The sequence below is a fragment of the Pteropus alecto genome, unplaced genomic scaffold (assembly GCF_000325575.1).
Source record: "Pteropus alecto unplaced genomic scaffold, ASM32557v1 scaffold45, whole genome shotgun sequence".
Lineage (NCBI taxonomy): Eukaryota > Metazoa > Chordata > Mammalia > Chiroptera > Pteropodidae > Pteropus > Pteropus alecto.
Window position 1 is genome coordinate 1,344,123 of NW_006442491.1, and position 7,540 is coordinate 1,351,662.

The window sequence follows — 7,540 nt, forward strand, 5'->3', positions numbered from 1 at the left end:
TGCCCAGAAGACCTCATGTAGACAACAGAGTCTCCAAGAGAGCTATGCCTTGCCCAGGGAAGGGAGACCTCATGTTTCCAGGGCCCACTGGGTCAACAGGAAGCTATCTGAGGAGAACATCTCCTCTCAAAATATAAAATTGTTACACGGTTTTATTTTTATTGTTTATTTATTAAATTTTGTATTGAATTATGTATAATATTGAATTATACAATAGTTAAATGTATTGTATAAATATATTTATATAAAAAACAAATGCATAGCTTTGCAAATTTTCACAAATTGAATATTCTCATGGAACCAGCCCCCAGATCAAGACTCAGAATCTTCTAGCTTCCTTTTTAAGAAGTTATAGTTTGTTAGAGATCAAGAATTCTGATGAGGCTTACATTGTGCAATGATTACATTGTTCTCCAGAAATATTTATACTGATCTTACTTTCATCAAATATAATCACATGTTCTCAAGTTATTCTGGATAGTTTTACATGATGCAGTTCCTCTGGTGCAAAAGAACTCTTATAAGTCAAAATCAACTCATGAGAGTCATAAATCATAATAAAATCCCCACATTCAGATAGACAGATATATAATGAAGAAGAACAGTAAAAGGTTAATGGCAGAATCTAGGTGGATGGGTATAACAGAGTTTACTATAGAAATATTTCATTTGTGCTACATACTAGACAATTTTCATAATAAAATTCTTAATTGTTCATTGTGATATTTGAATCTTAGTCTCTCCCTTGGAAAAAATATAATTGGGTAAAAGTTGACTTTAAAAATTATCAGCTAGGTTTTAAACATGCACATTTTATAATAATATTGCATGTGAATGCTTTTTAAATGTAAGTTATTATCATTACTAACAAAATGCAGTGCTTATTGTGGATCTTTTCTAGATCATATCTCTTATGCCAGCCTTTCACTGTCTCCTCCAAAGAACTTTGTAATGAAGTTGTTTACTTCAAAGATTGACCTAGAAGATCATAGCACACCTGTATTGGACCAATCCCTTCCATTTGGGATCATTAAAAGAGCATTTGATGCTTGATTGCACTGACCCCTTCAACCAGTGGTCGGAAGGTCACATTCCAGTGGCCAAGGAGCCTTGATCAAAAGATAATGTAACCAGTGGTGGCCAGAGCATAAGCCTTTCCAAGAGGACATCAGGTGCCCCCATGATAAGTACTTTCTGAAACAAAGGAAATCCAAACAAATGTGTCTAAAGAGAAAGACTCACACAATAGGCATGTGAAACAATTCTCTTTTACTATGGTTCTAATCTGCACTTTTTAAAAATGTCTGGGATGAATAGGCAACCTGACAAACACATGTATTTAAGGGCTGCTCATTCACACACCTGCTCTGGATGTGTAATGGTGCAGAAGCTGGCGCTGCTTTGTGGGAAGCTAGGTCAGAGCATCCTATAGCATCCCAGCTTCCTCGCAACAAATGCCTCTCTCTGGGGGTACCTACTTATTATATCAAGTGAAGAAAATGTGTTAAAAAATCATGAAAGTAAAAGTAAAATCACAAAATATGTTCAATGCACAGCAGTTCTGCTAGCTAAGCATGGCCTAGGCACATGCCTAAAACATTCCAAGCCTCTAATATACTCCAAAACAAGTGTTCACAAAGCCAGAAAGCACAGTCTGTGTTGTAGATCCCATGAATCTGAATAACCACAAACCTGGAACCTGTCCTGAACATCAGACGAAGAGATGATACTGCATCCACCGATTACTGAATTCTCGCTATGTTCTGTGTATTTGCAAATGTTTCCTCTTTTATTTTTCACAACAAACCTTTAAGAAATGTACTGTTACTCTATATTACAGATGATGACACTGAAGTGTAAGTGACGACATCTCATACTATTAGGCGAAGAAACCAGAATTCCAACCAGCTTTGCTTGACTCCAAAACTCATATCCCTTTGAGCCTTATACCAGGCTGGTTCCAGGATTTGGTGTACTCATTCCTTGTAAATTCCTCCTCACAAACCAAAACATGATTATAAAGGTCTTCAGGGTTAAAAATAAAAATCTCTATGAAGGGGGAAAAACATGGCATAGATGATAGAGGCTATGTTCATCCCTCTGGTGACCAAATCAAAGTTCTGACAAAAACAAGGAGCAACCAGGAAGGAATAATCACCTGAGGCTAGATGAACACGCCATACAACTAGGGAGAAACCTAAGAAATCACCCTGCAATGGCAGAAGGTATGATGGGGCAAGGATAAGAGGCTGCCTGGTCTTCAGCGGCTGAGTGAGACGGAGGCTGTGGCAGTGGCAGCAGAAGATGCCTCTTAAAGGGGCCACTTCGGAGAGTGGACTTCCGCAGTGACGGAACTGCTCATTCTGAACACTGGTGCCAGTTAGGCTGCGCAGAGACTTACAGGGCGAGGCTCTCTCCCCAGTAGACATGCCAGCGGTATCCATTGTTCCTCTGTTGAGCTCTCCCCACTCCCAGTGTGTGGACTCAGTGCCACCATAGCAGAGACATCATCAAACTGGATGACAGAGGTTGCTCTGCCCAGAGGATTCTCTGAAACTCTGCCTCCTCCAAGCCATATCCAGGTGTATCTTCAGTGAGTCAGGTGCTCCTTGCTGAGCAGCACCTAGACTCACACTGGAGGCAGTTGGCCTCGGTTTCTGGTGTGGTCTTTTGAGGCAACTATAAGCATAGCATCTGTGGATTGCTTGCTGAATCTTAACAGGTGGCCCCAGAGGGGCACAGGCTTGGGCTAAATTTGGCCCTCTCAGGAATGTGCCGCTGGATACCTACTACACAAAGCTCTACAAATAAGACCGGGACACTTAGAAGCTTCACATAGTACATAGAAACAGATACAGAAAGATAGCCAAAATGGGAAGACAAAGAAGCAGAAATCATATGAAAGAAAAGAACAGAGATTCCGAAATAATGGAGTCAAGCAATCTAACAGATGCAGAGTTCAAAATACTGGTTGAAAAGATGATCAATGAACTTATGGGAAGGATAGATGAATTCAGTGAGAACTTCAACAAAAAGATAAAAAACATGAAAATTATAAAAGGGAACCAGTCAGAAATGAAGAACGCATTATCTGAGATGAGAAGTATATTAAATGGAATAAACAAAGTGAATAAAGAGGATGGGAAAGCCAAGGACACTCAATCAGAATGGCAAGAAAAAAGAAGCCAAGACTATAATAATAATTTAAGGAGCCTACGAGACACAATTAAAGGTAAAAATATCCATGTCATCAGGGTACCTGAGGGAAAATAAGATGTTGAAGAGCTATTTGAAGAAATAATAATGGAAAACTTCCCCAACCTGGTGAAGGAAATAGACGTACAACCCCAGGAAACTCAAGGAGTCCCACAACCCAGAACCCAAAGAGGCCCACACCAAGATACATCATAATTAAAATGCCAAAGGTTAAATACAAAGAGAGAATCTTAAAAGCAGCAAGAGAAAAGCAGATAGTTACCTACAAGGGAGTATCCATAAGACTGGCAGTGATTTTTCAAAAGAAACTATGCAGGACAAAAGGGCTTGGCAAAAAATATTCGATGTGATGAAAATCCAGGATCTACAACCAAGAATACTTTATCCAGCAAAGCTAGCATTTATAGTTGAAGGACAGATAAAGAGAGCTTCCCAGACAAAAATAAGCTAAAGGAATTTATCATCACCAAGCCAGTATTACAGGAAATGTTGGAGGAACTTCTTTAAAAAGAAAAACATGTATCAAAAACAGGAATAAAGAATGGTAACAACTACATTCCTATCAATAAGTATCTCAAATGGAAAAGAATTAAGTGCTCCAATAAAAAGTTAGAGTGGCTGAAAGGATAAGAAAACAAGACCCCTATACATGCTGCCTACAAGAGACTCACTTTAGATTAAAAGACACACAGAGACTAAAAAAGGAAGGTGATGGAAAAAGCTGTTTCCTTGATGAACCTAGAAGATATTGTGCTGAATAAAATAAGTCAGATAAAGACAAATATCACATGATTTCATGTACATGTGGAATCTAAAGAAGAAAATCAACAAAAAACAACAAAAGTGGAAATAAACTCATAGATACAGAGAATACTTTGAGGGATACAAGATGGGAGGGGTGTCGGGGGGAAGAGGGCAAAGGGATTGAGAGGTTCAGGTGGATGGTTGCAGAGTAGACATGGGCATGTAGAGTAAGCATGGAAAAGGTGGTTAATAATGTTAGAATGAATATGTGGGGGAAGGAGAGGTGCTAGATTTGGTGGGGTGAGCCCTTTGCGAGTTCTGTGGATCTCTGATCAATATGCTGTACAGCTGAGGCTGGTGTGTTGTATACCAACTATCATTGAAAAAAAAAACTCATTGAATTATACAATGTAAATGCAGGCAACTAGTTGTCTATTATATTTCAATAAAGACAAACACAAGAAAAAATAAACAAAAATTAAAAATAAATAAAAATCTCATACATTCAGTTCTGCTTGGACAAAATGCTATTTAAAGTTGATTTTCTATCTTTTCTACTAGAACAGTTTCAAAATTAATTTTTTCCCATTCCATCAAATTTCAATCATTTATTTAGCACCTTTAGTTTAATAACTTTTTTTATTCTTCACTTAAAGTTTGGATAAAATATTATATTAGTTTTAGGTATACAACATAGTGATTAGAGATCTATATAACTCACAAAGTAATCACCCCAGTAAATCTAGTACCCTTCTATCCCCAAACATATTTATTACAATATTATTAACTATATTCTTTATGCTATTTTGTAACTACCCATTTGTACTTCTTAATCCCTTTGCCCTTTTTCAATGACCTCCCAATCTCCCTCTTACCTTGTGACCCTCAAAATGTTCTCTGTATCTATGAGTCTGTTTCTGGTGTTTTTTTGTGTGTGTTTGTTTATTTTGTTCTTTAGATTCCACGTGTATGTGAAATCATATGACATTTGTCATTCTCTTTCTGACTTATTCCATTCAGCACAATACCCTTTAGGTCCATCATGTAATATTTTTTTTCCATTCCTTTAGTGAGTGAGTGTGTGTGTGTGTGTGTGTGTGTGTGTGTGTGTGTGTGTGTGTGAAGTGAGTCTCTCGTAGGCAGCATATGGAGGGGTCCTGTTTTCTTATCCATGCAGCCACCTTATCTTTCCATTGGAGCACTTAATTATTTTTCACCTGAAGAACTTGTTGATAGATATGCCATTCTTTATTCATATTTTTGATAACACATTTTTTTCTTCTTCTTAAAGAAGTCCCTCCAACATTTTCTATAATATTGGCTTAGTGTTGATGAACTCTTCAGCTTTTTATCCAGAAAGCTCCTTATCTGTCCTTCAACTCTGAATAATAGCTTTGCTGGATAAATAATCTTGGTTGTAGATCCTGGGTTTTCATCACTTTAAATATTTCATGCCAATCCCTTTTGTCCCGCATAGTTGCTTTTGAGAAATCAGTTGCCAGTCTTAATGGGTGCTCTCTCGTAGGTAACTATCTGCTTTTCTCTTGCTGCTTTTAAGATTCTCTGTTTGTATTTAACCTTTGGCATTTTAATTACAATGCGTCTTGGTGTGAACCTCTTTGGATTCATCTTTTTTGCTACTTTCTGAGCTTCCTGAGGTTGTATGTCTATTTTTTTCAACAGATTAGTGAAGTTTTCCATCATTATTTCTTCAAATAGGTTTTCAACTTCTTGCTCTCTCTCTCTTCTCCTTCCGGTCCCCCTATGATGCAAATGTTGTTATGCTTAACATTGTCTCATAGTCTCCTTAAATTATCTTTATTTTGCGGGGGAGGTGGGGGATTTTTTTTTCTTGTTGCTGTTCTGATTGGGTGTCCTCCACTACTTCATTCTCTATATTGGTGATTTGATCTTTCTCTTCATCCACTCTGTTAATTCCTTCTAATGTGCTCTTCATTTCTGACTAGTTCTCTATTATAACTTCCATCTCCAATTTTGTTTTTTACTTCTTTATTAAAATTCTCATTGAGTTCATCTGCTCTTCCTCTAAGTTCTTTGAGCATCCTTATAACAAGCATTTTGAACTCTGTATATATTAGATAGCTTGACTACACTTTGTTTAGATATTTTTTTGGAGCTCTATTCTCTTCTTTCATGTGGGATATATTTCTTTGTCTCCCCATTTTGGCTGCCTTTCTGTGTCTGTTTCTATGCGCTATGTAAAGCTCCTATGTCTCCCAGTCTTAATAGCATGGTTTTGTGGGGCCGAATGGCACAGTCCTGAGAGGCATCCAGGTGCAAGCCAAGTTTCACCCCAGCCTGTGCCCCTCTGGGGCCACCTGGTAAGAGTCAGTAAGCAATCCATATATGACTCCCACCGTGCTGTGCTTATAGTTGTCTCAAGAGGCCATGCCAGAAAATAAGGTTGACTGCTGCCAGTATGGATCTTGGAGTTGCTCAGCAAAGAGCGCAGGGAATGATGAGGACATCACTGGGTGTGGCTTATGTAGGGATGCAAGTTAGGAGAGGCAGAGTTTCAGGGAATCCTCTAGGCAGAGTGACCTCTGTTATCCAGTTTGATGACCTCTCAGCTATGGTGGTGCCTGTATCCACATGCTGGGAGCGGGGAGGGTTCAACCAAGGATCAATGAATATCACCAGCACTTCTGCACTGGAGCCCCTCTGGCCCTTGCTCTGAAGCCCTACGACTCAGTATCTCTGGCACCTCCCCCACCTTCCTCCACGGAGTAGCCGCCCCAGTGCTGGAGCTCAGAGCAAGCGAGTCCATCACTGCCAAAGTCTGGTTACAGTCATGGTCCCTTTAAGAGGAACATCTGCACCTGCCTACTGCAGCCCCTGTAGCCTCTGTCTCGCTCAGCCCATGTGGGTCCGGGTAGCCTTGTGTCTCCTTCCCATCCTTCTGTTCCAAGGTGATTTCTTAATTTTCTCCTTAGTTATAGGGCTTCTGTTCATCCAGACCTCAGGTGACTCTGCTTTCTGTTTACTCCAGGATTTTGTCAAAATTTTGGTGTGATCACAAGAGGAGATTTACAAAGCCTCTATCCTCTATGCCATCTTGCCCACCCCCTGGCTAGCACGTTTACAATTTAGCTAGTAGCTACTTAAATGTACCTTTAAGTCTAATTGCTTTTTTTGCTTAAATAAATATACTTTAAATGGAAACCTGGCATCACTACCATAGGTAGAAAACCAGCATCATCATAAATAGAAGACAACTTTGACAATTAATGATAACTTTGAAAAGCAATATAAAAATTTCCAAACTTATTATAGGAGCTTTATTCATACCAAAACTTGGAAGCAACTAAGATATCCTTCAGTACATAAATGGATAAATAATCTGTGATACATCTGGAATATTATTCAGCACTAAAAATAAATGAGCTAGGACGTTTTTTCTAACTTAAACGACAAAGCAAGGGGTGCCTAAATCTAGAGTTGGCGTGTACCACTGGGCAGTGGGGTTCGGTCAAGCCAGCACCCGGTGAGCCCCACCTCCTCAGCAGCCAGAGTGGGAAGTCGTGGCCGGTGTCCAAGGGCGATGAGCGTGCTGCGCCCG